The 21,420-nt window shown below is 36.7% G+C and overlaps 1 long non-coding RNA gene across 1 annotated transcript; it reads left to right on the top strand.

Moving 5' to 3' along the window:
• The first annotated feature begins 322 nt into the window (after nt 1-322).
• LOC121212165 (uncharacterized) lies at nt 323-21,385 on the top strand. The gene is made up of 2 exons (XR_005907361.1): nt 323-457; nt 21,352-21,385. It is a non-coding gene; the product is annotated as an uncharacterized lncRNA (long non-coding RNA).
• The last annotated feature ends 35 nt before the right edge of the window (nt 21,386-21,420 follow it).

Below are 21,420 nucleotides of genomic sequence, written 5' to 3' on the forward strand. Positions count from 1 at the left end.
CTCCATGATGTATTGGAGGATTCAACCTTTCTTAATAGGTGTACCTTAAAATCGACTTAGAAAAAATGTTGTGCGGAGAAAGTGAAATCTGTATATTTTAATTTAGTACTATAGATCATTGGGATATTGAAATGATCAAATGACTTTTATGTACTGTTCTTCTTACTTGATGGTTAACTTAACCGCTTGAATGTCAAATAATGCTCAAGAGCCTATTATTTGCCTATGCATTAGGGAATAAGAGACATTTATTTTTAGTATATAATTAGTAAAAAACCTGTCATCCTTCTTTAGGTCTTGAAGGAGGCCTCTAAGCTTTATACTGCAAGTTGGGTAAGGGATATTGGTCCTGATCTTAGACCAAACGATTCTAAGAAGGATGATTGGATTAAAGGTAAATCCAATGGAGATAAGAGTAAGAGTACAGAGATAGAACCTTCGACCTTGGAGGATATTGGTGAGGAACTTTACTTTGTGGTTTCTTATCTTGAAATGTTCAAATGTATAAGTTGTCTGTAATGAATCAAGAAGTATATAGCATGACTTGCAAAATATATGGCATATTATATGTGCAATAAACCGTTAGATTCGTGCTTGAGACATCTTATGGAGGTCAAGGAACAAAGTCCCGTAATGCTTGAGTTCAGTTAGGTTTTCATTTAAATTTCCCTTTTTAGTAGAACTTTTCTAGAGGTAGCTTGGAATTTATTCTTTGATTTCTTTTTCCCCTGGCTGCTCAGAGTCATCTGTGACTGCATTTTGTTTTAATTTGTTGTTGGCACCTGTGTTCAAGTCTTATATTTTACACTTCCATTGGCATATTTTTGGTGAATCCCTTCTTCACCAGGCCAAAGTTCAGTTGTTGAGGAAATATTAAATTCTCAACTAAAATTTTTGTAATAGCCCAAAGTTGACCGGGTTTAAATAAAGAAAAAATTAGATAAATAAATAAACATTTATAAAAAAAGTCCATTGAAAGTCCAGGCCTACTGTTGCTACCCAAAGCCCAAATACAAAAACCCATATCCGGGTATAACCCAATAGCCAGAACAATACCTAATACCCCTAAGCTAAACCCAAACCCAAATAAGGCCCGTTACACCCAGCAGTCCGTGAGACTCATTATCCCTGCTAGCCTAAGTCAGACCTAACCCATTACATTACAGACCTTGACCCAAAACAAAACAGCCCAAAAGGCCCAACAGACTTAAGAGAAACAGGGAAACCCTAGGGTTCCCGAATACTGTGGCGCCGCAAACATTTCTGGAAGCTTCGGGGAGTGTCTGGCAACCCCCAAATCGAGGCCACCGTTTAATGAGTTGTCCCAAGGGGCTTCAATGCTCATCAACGCCCCGATCCTCGGTCGTCCCTTGGTCTGGCCCCAAATTACGTCATGAATGTCATGACCATCACCAAGGCTCCATCAGCGCCGTGATCAGTGCACGCGTCTACACCAGCATGGTCACTGCCAGATCCCTCGCTCGATTGCCTGCAAGAAAAGGAAACAAACAGCAGATACGCGAAAAAGCAGAGTAGAAAATGGCAAGGAAATCACAGCACATCAGTCAAAGATACAAGAAATCAGAGATTTCTTTCCTTATGTAACAAATCAGTAGGCTATAAAAAAAGCCTTTGTAACCCTTGTAACGATTACACAGATACAGAAATAAAGAAACGAATACAAATAGTTTCAAAGGTGATAACTGAGTGACTTGTTCTCTATTTTTTTTAGCCCATATATATGAACTGTTTAGCAAAATACTAAGGGTATTTGAAAAGAAGAAGAACTACCTGTTTTGGATCTAAAGAAACGAGGATTTTTAAACCCTCCGATCTTCGTATACAGTGGCCCTTAGGGCGGCGCGTGGGCGCGTAGACCGGCACGTGGCGTACGAAGGCCAGAACCGGAGCTCCCTTTCTCTCTCTCTTTCAGAGAGAATTTTTTAGTTTTTTTTAAAAAAATCGGGGTTCAAATGAATCTTAAGCTGAGAAGGTAGCTTATATAGCTTGAACGAAACAGCGTCGTTTTGCGACCCCCAGGATCCGCGTGTTGACCCGATTACCTGGGGAGGATCCACGCATTTTTTAAAATTGGGTTAATTTCTCAATCGGTCCTTCTACCCCTTTTGTGTTTACAATTAAACTATTTTATTTATGATTTGGCCCTATTATTTTATTTTAGTTTTAATTTGGCCCTGACAGTTGTTAAATTATATTCTGAGAAACGTGGCCGTTTTAAGAATAGGGCATTTTGCCCAGTGAGTCCCTCTAATTTTACGCGCGTTTTAAATAGGGCCTCAATTCAGTTTTGTTTCTTTGAAATTCGCCTTGTAATTTTGCTGAATTTTAAATTTAGTCCTATATTTATTCTATATATATATATCTATTTTATATATTGATATTTATTTTTATCCTTATTATTTATATTATATACTATAAGATTATTTTATTATACATATATTATTATTCTTCATATTACCTATTATTTTTCAAATTATTTTACATCATTATTTTTTATATTATTATATTTTTACTTGTATTATATGTTAATTATTTATACATATAAACTTTCATTATTTTATATTATATCTATTATATATCTTATTTCCTATATATTTAAATTATATTTTATAACATTTATTATATTTTATTTTTATTCTATATTTTTTATATATATGTTATGTGTATCATATATTATCTATTATATTATTCATTAAGATTTGTAAATTAAATTACATTTTAAACTCATATTATATATATATTAAATTATTAATTATGTATTATTTTATTTTAAAATGATGTTTTGTGATATGTATTATTTTATAAATCCTTTTACCTACTTTTATTTTATATATTTTTTTTATATAATTATTATTCTCTTATAAATATTTTGTTATTATATTTTATATATTATGTAGCAAATACTATTTTAAAATTATTATTAAAATTTAGGTCTTTATTTGTGTTATGTGTATACTTTGTTGACAATAATTTATTCCATTGTTTTTATATTGCATATATCATGCGTTATTTTATATTTATTATTTGACATTACATTTCATGAGCATATACAATGATATTATATTACTCTTTTGTATGCCATACATTATTTAATTATTGCTTTCTTATATATATCGTGCATTATTTAATTATCACTTTGTATGTTTGTATATCTTGTTTATTCATTCTCAATACATGCTATATATATATATATATCTATGTATGCATATTGTTACTATTTGCTTTATATGTATTATTTTATATGTATATATCTAATGCACGATCTTTATATCATAGTATTCATTTTTAAATGCACGTATTATTTACCTACTACAATAATATGTTACTATGTATGATTTATAATGCAATATAATTCCTCACACATCACCATTTTTTTAAAAAAAGGGCTCCAAGGTTTTCAAAAAAATATAAAGGCAATGCTTGATGTTTGGAAATTTCGGGAAAGTAGTACCCTAACTTATCGGTTTGCGACTCTTCTCGTTGAGTTCGAATAATCAAATCCCCTTTTAAGTTTTTAAAGGTTTTCAAAATGTAAGTGACTGTCTTGGAATTTCAAAGCAATATGACCAAACTTACTGGATATGGCGTTTTGTTGTTTCAAGATAGGGATTTTCGAAAGGCTAACTCAATGTCAATATTTTACGAGTGAGTTCCAATTTTCAAAATCCAAAATATTTCAAAGAGGATTGCGTCTTAAAATTTCTAATTTCCGACCTTAAAGACATTTGATAATCAATTTGGTACCAATTTTTGGGCGTTACGAGGGTGCTAACCCTTCCTCGTACGTAACCGACTCCCGAACTAGTTCTTTTGATTTCGTAAACCAAAACCGATGATTTTAAAATAAAATTGATCTAAAGGTGATCCAATCACACCTAAAAAGCTTGGTGGCGACTCCCGTTTTCATTTTTTTAAAGTCGATTCCCATTTTCCAAAACTCGATTTGAAAATGATTTCGACAGCTTGGCGACTCCACTGCGGACTAATAAGAGAGTCAAGCCGTGTAATTGATTATCTCTTGTCTTAATGTCGGAAATTAAAAATTTTAAAATTTAATTTTCATTGCATTACATGTGTTTGTGTTATTGCATGTATTGCTATATTCTAATACGCATTGCATTTGCATGACCGTTGTGGTCACACCCTTAAGTGGGAGTGAGAAGCTACGCCTTCGTGAGGTTTTCGCCTCCGTGCAGGATAGTGGATCACTTTTGGGATACATCCGTACCTATGGTTTCGTGAGATTTTCATCTCCGTGTAGCCATAGGGAAATGTGTCCCCCTGAACTGAACTCGATTCAAATGAGCCTATAATGGGTGAGGATCGAGGAATCTGCTGGTTCAGGTACCTCAACTTTAGAACTAAACCACATATAGAAGGACCGTAAGAGCTCAACCTAAATAGAATTATACCGTAATTATTACCCTTACAGGTTATCTTTGAGTTTATTGTTATCATGTGATACTAACTATCTCTTTTCTTTTGTTGCATATCATTTCGCATTTAAAAGGTATCAATTCGCGGTCAGTGTCTAAATTAGAGAGTTTTATTATGGAGAACGGACTTCTTGATAGAGTGGAGAGCAATGCCAACGTCCATAGATGGTCTGAGCAAACTCAGTTAGAAAAGGGAGATAGTATAGCTGTGGGATATATGTCGGAGCTGTCAGGATATACTCGCATCAGTGTCACGCAGAATAATCTCCAAGAACTTAAGGAGATTTGGGATCAATGGGGCAACGAGACTAAACAGTTATTCTATGGTAATTACGGAGATTTACCTTTCTTGCTCGATGTTCAAATAGATGAGCACTTGTTCCGAGCCCTCGCTCAGTTTTGGAATCCAGCGTATAGTTGCTTTACTTTTGGGGAGGTAGACTTGGTGCTTACCGTAGAGGAGTACACTGCCTTGTTACGTTGTCCCAGGTTCCAGGTTGATAGAATCTATTCTCGAGCTGCTAATGTCCCGACCTTTTGGAAGAAATTGATGACTATTACAGGGATGAGTGAGCAGTGGATTACGACCAGAATTAAAGAGAACGGTGAGTGCAAGTGCATTTCATGGGATGCTTTGAAGGGTCTGATTTTGACGCATCCCGATGAAACAAAGAGGGTAGATGTTTTTGCCTTAAGTTTGTATGGATTGATGGTGTTCCCTAGGGCTTTGGGATATGTGGATGAGACAACCACGGATCTTTTCCATAGACTCAGTAAGAGGGTCACTTCTGTCCCTGCAATTTTGGCAGAGACATTCAGGTCCTTAAGCACATGTAGAAAAGCTGGTGCAGGCAGGTTTGTTGGTTGTGTACAATTGCTTCTAGTTTGGTTCTATAGTTATTTTCGATTGGTAGATAAGGTCATTTGTCGGGTTTTCTTCGAGGATTACTCACCGCTGAAGGGCATAGTCGCTTCAACTAGGAGAGTTGATGTTCCAGAGGAGAATTGGATAGCACTACTTCAAAATCTTCAGTTGAAAGATGTTAAGTGGAGAGCTCCATGGATGATTCCTGGTGAGATTCTTTACCGTTGCGGCAGTTTCGATTGGGTCCCTTTATTGGGAATTTGGGGTGCCATTGGTTATGCCCCCTTGCTCGTGTTAAGTCAATTCGATTTGAGGCAGTTCGTGCCAGCAACTCATGGGCTAACTCAAAGTGAGTTCGCATATAGAGGAGCTGATTACAAGAAAAGGGTCGGTGAGATCTCTAGCGCTTGGAACAAGGCGTGCCGATTGAAAGAAGTAGCTATTGGCCCTGCTACGACTCCAGAATATGTTGAATGGAGAGGTAGAAGGATCAATGATAACATTCTTGAGCCAAATATGGAAAGAGCTTGATCGATGGAGGAATATCTGCAAGTGATGCCATCGGAGTTAGAAATTATGAAGCAAGAATTTGAGAGGAAAAATCTGAAGCTCGAGAAAAAGATAGCAAAGCTTGAAGAAGAAAAGATGTACTTGAGTTTAGATATTGATGTCCAGAAGATGGAGGTCGAAAAGAAAGAAAGGAATGAAAAGAGGAAGATTGAAGAGGATAGAGATGACTTGAAGGAATACTACAAAAAGGCACAGGTATCCTTGAGAAGAGCGAAAATAGGAGGGTCTTCAGATCAGTTGCAGAAAGAGGTCCAAGAAGGAAAGGCAAGAGCTGAGTACTGGGAGAAGAAGTTTCAAGAGATGCAATCGCGGAATTTGGCATTAGAAGAAGAGAATAAAGGGTTGAAGTCTAAAGTAACTGAGCTTGGAAGATCCCTTCGTTGGCATCGTAACCATGATTCTACGGTCGAGTTAAAAGAGCTAAAGAGTAAAGTTGAAGATTTGGAAGCAGCATTGCAGGAAAGTAAACTTCAGATCGAGCAACTCGAGACACAAGGAGATTATCTAAAGGGAGCTTCATCAGTCTAGAGGGCAGATTAGAGAAATGGATCATGTCATGGAATAAGCCATAGCTCAGATTCGAGAGGTTGCTGAATATGTGCGAGACTTGGCTGTACGAGCCGAGGTATTGAGTATGATGTGTGGGTCGTCGTCAGACATAGGGAAAGAGTTAGCCCTTTTATTAGATAGAGTTAAAACTATGGGCATTAGGGCGAAAGCATACTTGTAATCCATTTATATGTAAAGATATTCTTTTTCTAAATAAAGTTTTCTAAATGAGATTGTGTAACAGCCCGATTTTGGGCCTAGTCGGAATAGTGGTTTCGGGACCACAAATCCGACGAGGGAAAATATGGTTATTATTATATTTTTATGGTCTACAATTTCACGGAAAATTTTCGTAAAAATTTCGTTCGAAAATTTCGACGTTTGGGCACTCAATTTAGTCAAAAGGACTAAATTGTAAATAGTGCAAAAGTTGAGTTCTATATGTAGAAGTATCTAATTGATATGAAATTTTAAATTGGAGGTCTTTATGTGGTAATTAGACCATTAGTTAGTTGATGGACAAAAATAGACATAAGAGATGAGAGAAATAGATTTTTTTTAAGTGGGGGCATATTAGTCATTTGGTAATAAAAAAAATAAAATGGGAAAAAGATGACAAAAATCATCATCTTCCTCATTAGTTGCTGCCGAAATTTGAAGGAAGCCATAGCTAAGGTTTCTTTGCTTTCTCAAGCTCATAGTAAGTGCATCCTAGCCCCGTTTTTAATGTTCTTCGCATTTTTGGAATCCTCGTAACTCGGTTTAGCTTATTCTAGCAATAATTCGTGTTAGGGCTCATATTTGGAAAAATACCCATAGGTGAAATGTGTTTATTTTGCTGTTTTATGGTGGAATATGAAGCTATAAATTATGTTAAACAACTTTTGCTAAGCGATTTTAAGCGAAAACGGGTAAATAGGCATAATCGGTAAAAATAATTATTGTTCATAAGTGTATGTTAGAGTGAGAATTTGATGTTGCCATAGAAGGGAAAAATGTTCAGAATGTCATAAAACCTAAGAATAAGTGATGAAGTTTAATTTCCGAGCTTGGGGACAAAAGTGTAATTATGCAAAAGTTTGGGGGCAAAATTGTAATTTTTCAAAAAGTTGGGTGGTGGATTATTTTAATGAATGTGAACATTAAATGAGTTAAATTTGCTATTATAGATCAAGAAAGACGTGAAGATTATCTCAAACGAGGAAAAGAAAAGATAGTGGAATGAAGTGCAAAATTACGATATTTTGCACCGAGGTAAGTAAACACGTGACTTGATGTATTATTTTGACATTAATTGATATATGTTGAGATTTATTTGGAATTAAAATAAATGTTTGGCCATATCCTAAAAATGTTGTTAAATCGGGAAAGGTGGTAAAAGGTTGCAATATATGATTTATGGGTTGAACACTCGGAATAAGCCGAAGTATGTTGTACATAAAGGGGTTGCTGTGTGCTGATTCCCCGATTCATTGGTGGTGCTATGTGCGATATCCACCGTATCTTTGAAATGTGAAAGGGGGTTGCTATGTGCTGATTCCCCCGAGGGGTTGCTAAGTGCTGATTCCCCGGTTCATTGGTGGTGCTAAGTGCGATATCCACCGTATCTCTGAAATAAAAAGGGGGTTGCTATGTGCTGATTCCCCCAAGGGGTTGCTAAGTGCTGATTCCCCGATTAAGTGGTGGTGCTAAGTGCGAGATCCACCAATAACGGTTAACATTCCGAGTGCTCAACGAAAAAGTGTGGAAGGTGAATATTGCCATATGGTGGAAATTTTTATGGGGCAAATATTGAGTTGGATACTAAATCGATCCATGTATGAGATGGGAGAAAATATCAAAAACGAAAAAAAGAACGATTTAGTTATAAACTGTGTTGAACAACAGCAGATGGGTAACTTTGAAAAATCACCATAAATGGTGGAAAATGAATGGGAAGCTGAATAATATATGAAATTGAAGCTGAATGTGTCTATTTTCATATGAAATAAATAGAATAAGCAAAAGAGTTATATTTTTGGAGATATCTGAATTTTTACTGAAACAGGGCTGGATTGATTTCGGGATCCCCTGTTCTAACTTTGGAAAATCACCAAAAATTGTAAAAAAATAATTATGGTGTGAAATTTATATTCCTGGATTCCTTATTGACTCTATTTTTAATAGAAACAAGCGAAACCATTTTTAAAATTTTGTACAGAGAGTTAAGTGAATTTTTTTGAGGAAGGGTCAGAACCGTTGGGCAGTGAAACAGGGGAAGTTTTAATGAATAAACTGTACTAATTGGCTGGGTAAAAAAATTCTTAAATCTTTATGGTGAAATGGTATATGAGTCTAGTTTCAGGAAAAATTTACGAAACTCAATTTGGAGCCCTGTAGCTCCGGATAAAAATAAATTAGCGACTATGACGCAGAAAAACAGTTTGCTGGAAATTGCCTAAACAATGAAGTTATTCATGAATAAGTTTATATTTTGGTGTAGTTATGTGAGTAATTACTTATTTATCATGTGTTTACTTACTAAGCTATATGCTTACTCGATTTTATTTTTCCCTTGATTATAGTGACTTCCGACAACTCGGAAATTTGGAACGAAGTCAGACAATCATCCACACTATCCTTCACACTTGGGGTATTTTGCTACTATCGTTCCGGAAAATTATGGCATGTATAGACGACCTATGAAATATGGAATCATCATGTAAATATATGTTATGGTTTGATTTAAAATGTGGTGTTCATTAATAGTTAAATTGTGAGTATTATTATAAATGAGTTTGGTTGATATATATATATTGGATTGTGATTTAAATTTGCAGGAGGTTTAAGCAAAATTAAGCAGAAATGCTGTCGAAATTTTTTTAAAAAACTTAGTAATACCTCATACTCTGTTCCGAGCCGGAATACGAGTAAGGGGTGTTACAGATTGAATCGAGATTGATGCCTTTGTTGCATTCATACATTTGCATTACATCATATCATATGCATTCAAGGTTATAGAAAGACCCTAATTAGTTAAAGTTTCTTTATAAAGGTAGAAAAGAAAAACTGGAAATTACGCATCCTTACGGCACTCGCACTAAAACTAAGAACATGGATCAAAGGTTTGAGCAGTTGCAAAAGGATATGCAAGACCAGTTGCAAGAGCAGTTGGCTAAAATGCAGAATGAGATGAGGGAGCAAATGATGGAAGCTCAGAGGAATATAATGGCCGAAATGGCTCAGTTACTGAGGGCCACTAATAAAGGAAAGGCTCCTATGGCCATCACTGAAGAGGAAAATGAGGGTCCTCCTCTAGGTTTTACACCGCCGCATGTATCATTGCAAACCGAGGCACCTCCTAGAAGGCCATTTACTACTGTGAGGCCTCAGCATGGGCTAATCGATACTGGTATCCATGTGAATTTTTCGGTTGGTTCAGGGCTTAATATGGGTGACAATCTTACTAATCCTCTTGTTCCCGATCTAGATATGGTGAAAAAGGAGGATTTGAAGGCCGAAGCTGCAAGGCAATTAGATGAACGCTGTAGATGGTTAGAAGAAAAGTTCAAGGCTTTGGAAGGCACTGGCAATAATCATGGGGATAATGCCAAGGACTTAAGTCTACTCCCAAACCTAGTGTTACCTCACAAATTCAAAATGCCAGAATTTGAAAAATACAATGGTACTACTTGCCCAGAGGCCCACATCACAATGTTTTGTAGAAGGATGACGGGGTATGTAAACAATGATCAGCTGTTGATCCATTGTTTTCAAGATAGTTTGATAGGTGCGACAGCCAGATGGTACAATCAGTTGAGCCGGACTAGAATAAGTTCATGGAGGAATCTTGCATAAGCCTTCATGCAACAGTACAATCATGTAACAGACATGACCCCTGACAGGATTACCCTGTAAAACATGGAGAAGAAGCCTAATGAGAATTTTAGGCAATATGCACAGAGGTGGAGAGAGGTAGCGATGGAGGTTCAACCACCACTGTTGGAGAAGGAGACCACTATGTTATTCATTAATATTTTGAAAGCCCTATTTATTACTCATATGATTGGAAGCACTACTAAAAGTTTTGCGGACATAGTTATGGCAGGAGAGATGATAGAGAATGCCATAAGAGGGGGAAGAATTGAGGGAGAGGGAGTCAAAAGATCAGCCCTAAGAAGAAAAAACAATGAGGTAAACAATACAAGTGGTTTTAATTCAAAAGCAGTCACAGTTAGCCAGCCCAAAGTAGCCACAGTTGGGTAACAAGTCTCTTAAAAGCAAGAATCCAACACTAGGTATGAGAGGATGCAATTTACACCTATACCTGTGACGTATAGGGAACTCTATCAAAATCTATATGATGCGCATGCTATAGCCCCTTTCCATTTAAAACCATTACAGCCTCTGTATCCTAAATGGTATGATGCAAATGCCAGATGTGAGTATCATATTGGAATATCGGGGCACTTAATCGAGAATTGTACTGGATTCAAGAAAGCCGTAGAGAGGTTGATCAAGAATGGGGTTTTGAAATTTGAGAGTACCTCAAATACTGAGAATCCTTTGCCAAACCATGACAATCAGGGAGTAAATGCCATTGGTGAAGCCGGTGAAAAAAGGGAAAAGGAAAATGTTGATGAGATAAGGATGCCTATGAGGGTAATCTGGGAGGAGATGATGAAGAAAGGTATGTTGACCTTTAAAAATACGAAAGAAAGAATGTGGGATTACGGTGAGTTCCGTGAAGATTGCGAGGAATTCAAGGCCTTGGTGCAAGGCTTCATAGACAACAAAGAGCTACAGGTTTATGAAGGTAGCTCTAGTGAAAAGCAAGTATGTGTGCTGGAAAATGAACAGCAAAGAACCAGCAGACCAAGGATCATTATCTCCTTGCCAGGGAATAATGAAATAGGGACACCAGCAGCGCCCAAGGTTATTATCCATACACCTACTCCTTTCCCTTACAAGGATAGCAAGAAAGTACCATGGAGTTATGACTGTAGCGTGACGGTGCCGGGAGAAGGAAACATAGCCAGCGTATCTAAAGTTGTACAAGAGGAAGGTTCCCATACGCGAAGTGGAAAGCGTTATGATATAGGGGACGTCAGGGTGGAGCCCACAAAATCTAAGAATGCTGAAATTGAGAAAAAGAGTGAAGTACCTGTTAACGAGCCGGTGAGAGAGGAGGAAGCTAAGGAATTTCTAAAGTTTCTTAAGCATAGTGAGTACAGTGTGGTCGAGCAGTTGCGTAAGCAACCAGCGCGCATATCGATTTTAGCCTTACTGCTAAGCTCTGAAGTGCATCGAGAAGCGTTGTTGAAGGTACTCAACGAGACATATGTCACTCATGATATATCTGTCAATAAGTTGGACCTGTTGATAAATAACATCAATGCTGATAATTTCATCTACTTCAATGATGATCAAATTCCACTTGGGGGCATAGGGTTAACTAAGGCTTTGCACATCACCACTCGTTGCAAAGGATACACGCTTCCAAGTGTACTCGTTGATAATGGGTCCGCTTTGAACGTCCTTCCATTATCCACATTCAACAGATTACCTATTGACAGTTCACACATGAAGACATGTCATAATGTGGTAAGAGCCTTTGACGGAACTGAAAGGAAAGTAATGGGACGAATTGACATCCCTTTGGAGATTAGACCAAATACGTATGAAGTTGACTTCCTGGTAATGGATATCAAGCCCTCCTATAATTGTTTGTTGGGGAGGCCATGGATACACTCGGCAGGAGCGGTGCCTTCTTTACTGCGCCAAAAATTGAAGTTGGTGACAGATGGACGCTTGATAACCATCAATGCAGAGGAGGATATCATAGCAGTCGTCACTAGTAAACCTCCTTATGTGGAGACAAATGAGGAGGCTATTGAGTGTTCTTTTCGTTCTTTGGAAATTGTTAATACTACCTTCATTTCGGAGGGAAGCGAGGTGCTGGTTCCCAGGATGTCTAGAGCAACAATGATGGCCCTGCAAATAATGATGGGGAAAGGAGCATTGCCAGGAAAAGGACTAGGAAAACAGTTGCAATGAGGGATTCAAGTCCCAAAATTGATGGAGAAGAAAGATCGCTTTGGTTTGGGTTTTAAGCCAGACCATAAACAAAAGAGACAGGAGATGGAAAAGCGTCAAGTAAGAAGGAAGGCGCGTTTGAACGGAGGAGAAGTAGAGTGGGAACTGATGACATTCCCACCTATATCTAAAACCTTTAAGTCAGGAGGGTTGCTAGTAAAAGAGAGTCATCAAATCAATATTGTACATAATGAGTGGTTTGGACAGGAAAACCTTGAGGGTATTCACCCTTACGAACCGGGGAGCTCTCTGAACAATTGGACTGCGGAGGATCTTCCTGTAGTCTTTAGAAAATTTTCAGAGTAATTCTCGAAACATGTTTATTACTCTAGGGCCTAGGAGTAGTAAGATTACATTTGTGAAAATAGGCTTATGTTCATATATTATTATTCAAATAAAACATAACTTTTACCAATTTAAAAGAGTATTGTCTCATTTTTATCAACCAATATTTCTTTAAATTCTAACAATTCTTATTCTTTTATTCATAGCACATAAACGATCATTCTCAAATTCATTCATTCTTTATATATTCTTTCATACCCCTTACAGGTCTCTAGATATCAATGATATGAGCGCTAATACTGCCGCTCCTGATTTCTCTTGTGAGCAAGACATGTGTTTAGAGGAGCCTTAGGATTTTGAAGATGTTCAAGATTGTGACGTATCTCTCGATCTATTAAGAATGGTAAAACAGGAGGAGAAACATATCATGCCACATGAAAAAGAGGCAATAAATAATATAGCCCTAGAGGAAGGGAAGGAGGTCAAAATTGGAACACTGATCGCTAATGGCACAATGCGTAGCTTGATTGAGTTGCTTCAGGAATTCAAGGATATCTTTGCATGGTTTTATCAGGATATGCCCGGATTGAGTACTGACATTGTAGTATATCGTCTTCTGATAAGACAAGAATGTAGACCGGTCCAACAGAAGTTGCGAAGGATGCGGCCAGACATTGTCCTGAAAATAAAAGATGAGATTAAGAAGCAGTTTGATGCAGGATTTCTGCAAGAAGTGAAGTACTCTGAATGGGTAGCTAATATTGTACCTGTTCCTAAGAAAGACGGGAATGTACGAATGTGCGTTGATTACAGAGATCTAAACAAAGCAAGCCCAAAGGATAATTTTCCTCTACCACATATTAACACTTTAGTAGACAACACAGCGGGATATTCGTTGTTCTCCTTCATGGACGGCTTCTTAGGATACAATCAGATAAAGATGCATCCAGATGATATGGATAAAACTACTTTCATAACATTATGGGGCACCTTTTGTTATAAAGTAATGCCGTTTAGGTTGAAGAACGCAGGAGCAACATACCAACGAGCCATGGTAAACTTGTTTCACGACATGATGCATAAGGATATTGAGGTATACGTTGATGATATGATCGCCAAGTCGCGAACAGAAAAAGAACACATTGAGGTCTTGAGAGGATTGTTCTTAAGATTGAGAAAATTTTAGTTGAAGCTCAATCTAGCAAAGTGCACCTTTGGAGCCAGATCGGGGAAGTTATTAGGCTTCGTAGTCAGTGAAAAGGGAATTGAAGTTGACTCAGAAAAGGTCAGAGCCATACGGGAGTTGCCTCCACCACGTACTCAAAAAGAAGTTCGAGGATTCCTAGGAAGGTTGAATTACATTGCTCGGTTCAGTTTACAATTGACCAAGAAATGTGTCCTATCTTTCGTCTCCTCAGAAAGCACAATCAAGGTGCTTGGGATGAAGAATGCCAGAATGCTTTTGAGAAAATCAAGCAATATTTGTTGAATGCTCCAATGTTATTTCCGCCTAGTCTAGATAAACCGTTAATACTATACTTGTCAGTGTTCAGCAATTCTATGAGATGTGTGCTTGGTGAGCATGACGAGTCAGGGAAAAAGGAAAAGGCAATTTATTATATCAGTAAGAAATTTACTGATTGTGAAATGAGATATTCGCTAATCGAAAAGTTGTGCTGTGCGTTGATTTGGACCACACGGAGATTAAGACAATACATGCTATACCATACAACTTGGCTCATCTCAAAATTAGATCCATTAAAATACATGATGGAATCAACGACTCTAAATGGAAGAATGGCGAGATGGCAAATTTTACTTTCAGAGTTTGATATAGTTTATGTAAGTCAGAAGGCTATCAAAGGAAGTGCGGTGGCAGACTTTTTGGCCAGTAGAGCTTTGGAGGATTACGAGCCATTGAATTTTGATTTTCCAAATGAGGAGCTAATGTGTATAGCAGCAACTGAAGATTCTCCATGGAAACTAAATTTTGATGGGGCTTCTAATGCAGTCGGAAATGGAATTGGGGCAGTCTTGGTATCCCCGAATGGCGACCATTACCTGTTCATGTGCAAGTTGGATTTTGACTGTACAAATAATATGGCTGAATACGAAGCATGCATCATGGGGCTCCAAGCGGCCATAGAAAGAGGCATAAAAACCCTAGAAGTATATGGAGATTCTGCGTTAGTAATCTATCAGTTAAGAGGTGAATGGGAGACAAGAGACCCTAAGTTGATCAATTATCGAATGGTAGTTTTGGGGTTACTAAGAGAGTTCGATGACATCACCTTCAACTATCTCCCACGAGATGAGAATCAGATGGCAGATGCTTTAGCAACCTTGGCTTCACTGATTAAGGCAAACAAAGAGGAAGAGATGAGACCAATTCAAATGAGTGTCTATGAATTTTCAGCTAGCTGTTGTAACCTTGAAGAGGAAGAAAAGGATGACAATCCTTGGTATCAGGATATATTGCGATATGTAAGAGATCGTAAATATCCAGCACAGGCATCCGAAAATGACAAACGAACCCTGAGAAGATTAACTTGTGACTATGTTTTGGACGGGGATGTTCTGTATAAGAGAAGGAAAGACCAAGTACTTTTGAGATGTGTCAATGCTGTGGAAGCCAAGCTAATTCTAGAAGAGGTCCATGAAGGTGTATGTGGTACGCATGCAAATGGGTTCACGATGGCAAGACAAATCATGAGGTTTGGCTATTACTGGGCCACTATGGAAGGAGACTGTATCAATTATGCCAAAAAATGCCATAAGTGTCAGATTTATGGGGACAAAATTTATGTACCACCCTCACCTTTACATGTCATGACGTCTCCATGGCCATTTTCCATGTAGGGCATGGATATCATCGGGCCAATATCGTCGAAAGCTTCGAATGGACATCGGTTTATTTTCGTAGTTATTGACTACTTTACAAAATGGGTAGAGGTTGCTTCTTACGCAAATGTTACTAAGTCAGCTGTAAGTCGATTTTTGAAGAAGGAAATCATTTGTCGGTATGGAGTGCCTGAGAGGATCATATCTGACAATGTATTGAATTTGAATAACAAAACGATAGCAGAGGTTTCGACCAGTTCAAAATCAAGCATCACAACTCTTCACCCTATCGTCCAAAGATGAATGGGGTAGTGGAGGCTGCCAATAAGAACATTAAGAAAATAGTGGGAAAGATGACTGAGACTTATAGAGATTGGCATGAAAAGCTACCGTTTGCACTCTTGGCTTATCGAACATCTGTTAGAACTTCTACTGGGGCAACTCCGTTCTCGTTAGTTTACTGGATGGAAGCAGTTTTACCTATTGAAGTGGAAATACCTTCTCTCCGAATTTTAACAGAGATAAGGTTAGATGAAGCTGAATGGGTTCAGTCTCGATATGACCAGCTAAACTTGATTGAGGAAAAGAGGCTGAAGGCTATCCAACATAGTCAGATGTACCAGAAGCGTATGATGCGAGCTTATGATAAAAAGGTTCGTCCAAGGGAATTCCATGAGGGGGACCTTGTGCTAAAGAAAATCATTCCCATTCAAAAGGACTTTAGAGGAAAGTGGATGCCAAATTGGAAGGGGCCATACGTCGTGAAGAAGGCTTTTTCTGGTGGTGCGTTGATTTTGACAGAAATGGATGGAAAAAGCCTACCCAATCCGGTGAACTCAGACTCAGTTAAAAATACTTTGTCTAAAAGCGAAAAGAATCCAAGGTGAAAACCCGCAAAAGGGCGCCTTGAATTTTGAAAAAAAAATGGAGAGGCCAAGGTGAAAACCCACAAAGGGCACCTTGTGACTAAAGGGATTTTGAGTTGAAAACCTGAAAGGGCAGCTCAAATTTTGAAGGGCATACAGCAAACTTGCTATATTTGACTTGACAGAGAGTGAGGCACCGTGTACATTGGGGCATCAACAAAGTACTTTGGATCTTTTAAACACATGTCGAACTCAAGAAAGACTTCGGGGAACTAATGTATAGATGCTCAAGCGGCGATATTTATCCTGTTTGCTGTCTTTAGATTCTATTTCTTCTTAAAGATATGCTATCAAACTTATTTCCTTTGTACTGTTAACAATTCGAATCCAATTATTCTCAAAGATTTACTCATCTCCCGATATTTTTTAAGTATGTTGCATTGAAATAATGATAGATGAGCTAAAATATTTTCACAAAAGAAGTTTTACACATCACTTTGGAATTTCTAGATAATACAAGAAACTAAAACAGGACAATTGTTCGAGAAATTCATGTAAGTAAGGAATGAAGGAACTCGAGGGATTTCTTTCTTCTAGTTCAAAAAGAAATGGATGATTCAATTCTTACAGACATCCTCAATAGATCATAGCATTGGAGGAAGGCCTACAAGCTGAGTAAGAATAAAGTTTTGAGAAAGAGAAATGAAGGAATGAATAATGACACTTGAGATAGGGGTCATATTCACAGCACTTTGCATCATAACATGTTAAGGGCATTTGACTCATTTCAATCATAACATACTTAGGCATAGGCACATACTCATCCTACAGGTCATGAAGATCAAAGATTTCAACATGGTAGCCCTATGCTTATAGGAAATAAATTGAAGACAGCAGATCTAGACTTCAGACATTTATGTTGAAGCAGATCCAAGATGATTTGGTATTCTTGTGTTTACAAGAAACAAGTCGAGGACATAGCAGATTTGACTCTCAGACGTTCTCAAAGATAGCAGATCTAACCTTCAGATGTTTATACTGAAGCAGATCCAAGATGATTTGGTATTTTTGTGTTTACAAGAAACAAATCGAGGACATGGCAGATTTGACTCCCAGATGTTCTCAAATATAGCAGATCTAACCTTCAGATGTTTATACTGAAGCAGATCCAAGATGATTTGGTATTCTTATGTTTACAAGAAACAAATCGAGGACATAGCAGATTTGACTCTCAAGCGTTCTCAAATATAGCAGATCTAACCTTCAGATGTTTATACTGAAGCAGATCCAAGATGATTTGGTATTTTTGTGTTTACAAGAAACAAATCGAGGACATAGCAGATTTGACTCTCAGACGTTCTCAAATATAGCAGATCTAACCTTCAGATGTTTATACTGAAGCAGATCCAAGATGATTTGGTATTCTTGTGTTTACAAAGAACAAATCGAGGACATTGCAGATATGACTCTCAAATGTTCTGAAACAGACTCAAGATGATTAGACATCCTTGCAAATCGAAGAAGTAGAATCAGTGTCTCTATGTTCGGCGGAAAGCAGATTGAAGATCATAGAACCGATCAAATTTGGGTCTTTCTATGAATCTTTGCTTGATTCCTGTTACACAGCAATAAGCAAAGAGGGGCAGCTGTAATAGCCCAAATTTGACCGGGTTTAAATAAAGAAAAAATTAGATAAATAAATAAACATTTATAAAAAAAGTCCATTGAAAGTCCAGGCCTACTGTTGCTACCCAAAGCCCAAATACAAAAACCCATATCCGGGTATAACCCAATAGCCAGAACAATACCTAATACCCCTAAGCTAAACCCAAACCCAAATAAGACCCGTTACACCCAGCAGCCCGTCAGACTCATTATCCCTGCTAGCCTAAGTCAGACCCAACCCATTACATTATAGACCTTGACCCAAAACAAAACAGCCCAAAAGGCCCAACAGACTTTAGAGAAACAGGGAAACCCTAGGGTTCCTGAATACTGTGGCGCCGCAAACATTTCTGGAAGCTTCGGGGAGTGTCTGGCAACCCCCAAATTGAGGCCACCGTTTAATGAGTTGTCCCAAGGGGCTTCAATGCTCATCAACGCCCCGATCCTCGGTCGTCCCTTGGTCTGGCCCCAAATTACGTCATGAATATCATGACCATCACCAAGGCTCCATCAGCGCCGTGATCAGTGTACGCGTCTACACCAGCATGGTCACTGCCGGATCCCTCGCTCGATTGCCTGCAAGAAAATGAAACAAACAGCAGATACGCAAAAAAGCAGAGTAGAAAATGGCAAGGAAATCACAGCACATCAGTCAAAGATACAAGAAATCAGAGATTTCTTTCCTTATGTAACAAATCAGTAGGCTATAAAAAAAGCCTTTGTAACCCTTGTAACGATTACACAGATACAGAAATAAAGAAACGAATACAAACAGTTTCAAAGGTGATAATCGAGTGACTTGTTCTCTATTTTTTTTAGCCCATATATATGAACTGTTTAGCAAAATACTAAAGGTATTTGAAAAGGAGAAGAACTACCTGTTTTGGATCTGAAGAAACGAGGATTTTTAAACCCTCCAATCTTCGTATACAGTGGCCCTTAGGGCGGCGCGTGGGCGCGTGGACCGGCACGTGGCGTACGAAGGCCAGAACCGGAGCTCCCTTCCTCTCTCTCTTTCAGAGAGAATTTTTTAGTTTTTTTTAAAAAATCGGGGTTCAAATGAATCTTAAGCTGAGAAGGTAGCTTATATAGCTTGAACGAAACGGCGTCGTTTTGTGACCCACAGGATCCGCGTGTTGACCCGATTACCCGGGGAAGATCCGCGCATTTTTTAAAATTGGGTTAATTTCCCAATCGGTCCTTCTACCCCTTTTGTGTTTACAATTAAACTTTATTTTATTTATGATTTGGCCCTATTATTTTATTTTAGTTTTAATTTGGCCCTGACAGTTGTTAAATTATATTCTGAGAAACGTGGCCGTTTTAAGAATAGGGCATTTTGCCCAGTGAGTCCCTCTAATTTTACGCGCGTTTTAAATAGGGCCTCAATTCAGTTTTGTTTCTTTGAAATTCGCCCTGTAATTTTGCTGAATTTTAAATTTAGTCCTATATTTATTCTATATATATTTTATATATTGATATTTATTTTTATCCTTATTATTTATATTATATACTATAAGATTATTTTATTATACATATATTATTATTCTTCATATTACCTATTATTTTTCAAATTATTTTACATCATTATTTTTTATATTATTATATTTTTACTTGTATTATATGTTAATTATTTATACATATAAACTTTCATTATTTTATATTATATCTATTATATATCTTATTTCCTATATATTTAAATTATATTTTATAACATTTATTATATTTTATTTTTATTCTATATTATATATATATATGTTATGTGTATCATATATTATCTATTATATTATTCATTAAGATTTGTAAATTAAATTACATTTTAAACTCATATTATATATATATATATTAAATTATTAATTATGTATTATTTTATTTTAAAATGATGTTTTATGATATGTATTATTTTATAAATCCTTTTACCTACTTTTATTTTATATATATTTTTTATATAATTATTATTCTCTTATAAATATTTTGTTATTATATTTTATATATTATGTAGCAAATACTATTTTAAAATTATTATTAAAATTTAGGTCTTTATTTGTGTTATGTGTATACTTTGTTGACAATAATTTATTCCATTATTTTTATATTGCATATATCATGCGTTATTTTATATTTATTATTTGATATTACATTTCATGAGCATATACAATGATATTATATTACTCTTTTGTATGCCATACATTATTTAATTATTGCTTTCTTATATATATCGTGCATTATTTAATTATCACTTTGTATGTTTGTATATCTTGTTTATTCATTCTCAATACATGCTACATATATATCTATGTATGCATATTGTTACTATTTGCTTTATATGTATTATTTTATATGTATATATCTAATGCACGATCTTTATATCATAGTATTCATTTTTAAATGCACGTATTATTTACCTACTACAATAATATGTTACTATGTATGATTTATAATGCAATATAATTCCTCACGCATCATCATTTTTTAAAAAAAAGGGCTCCAAGGTTTTCAAAAAAATATAAAGGCAATGCTTGATGTTTGAAAATTTCGGGAAAGTAGTGCCCTAACTTATCGGGTTGCAACTCTTCTCGTTGAGTTCGAATAATCAAATACCCTTTTAAGTTTTTAAAGGTTTTCAAAATGTAAGTGACTGTCTTGGAATTTCAAAGCAATATGTCCAAACTTACTGGATATGGTGTTTTGTTGTTTCAAGATAGGGATTTCTGAAAGGCTAACTCAATGTCAATATTTTACGAGTGAGTTCCAATTTTCAAAATCCAAAATATTTCAAAGAGGATTGCGTCTTAAAATTTCTAATTTCTGACCTTAAAGACATTTGATAATCAATTTGGTACCAATTTTTGGGCGTTACGAGGGTGCTAACCCTTCCTCGTACGTAACCGACTCCCGAACTCGTTCTTTTGATTTCGTAGACCAAAACCGATGATTTTAAAATAAAATTGTTCTAAAGGTGATCCAATCACACCTAAAAAGATTGGTGGCGACTCCCGTTTTCATTTTTTTAAAGTCGATTCCCATTTTCTAAAACTCGATTTGAAAATGATTTCGACATTTTTTAGGCCAAATTTCTCTCTTCTCACCCTTTTCTCTCTCTTATTTTCCTGGTATTATAGTTTATCTTGTTGAATTTTACATTGTTTTGATGTTGTTTATGGAAATGATTTAATAGTGATTGCTGCAAGAGGAGGGATGGAGACTTTTGAGGCCTGCTTTACAGAGGTTATACATGACAAGGGCT

Source organism: Gossypium hirsutum, chromosome A13 (genome assembly GCF_007990345.1).
Source record: "Gossypium hirsutum isolate 1008001.06 chromosome A13, Gossypium_hirsutum_v2.1, whole genome shotgun sequence".
NCBI lineage: Eukaryota > Viridiplantae > Streptophyta > Magnoliopsida > Malvales > Malvaceae > Gossypium > Gossypium hirsutum.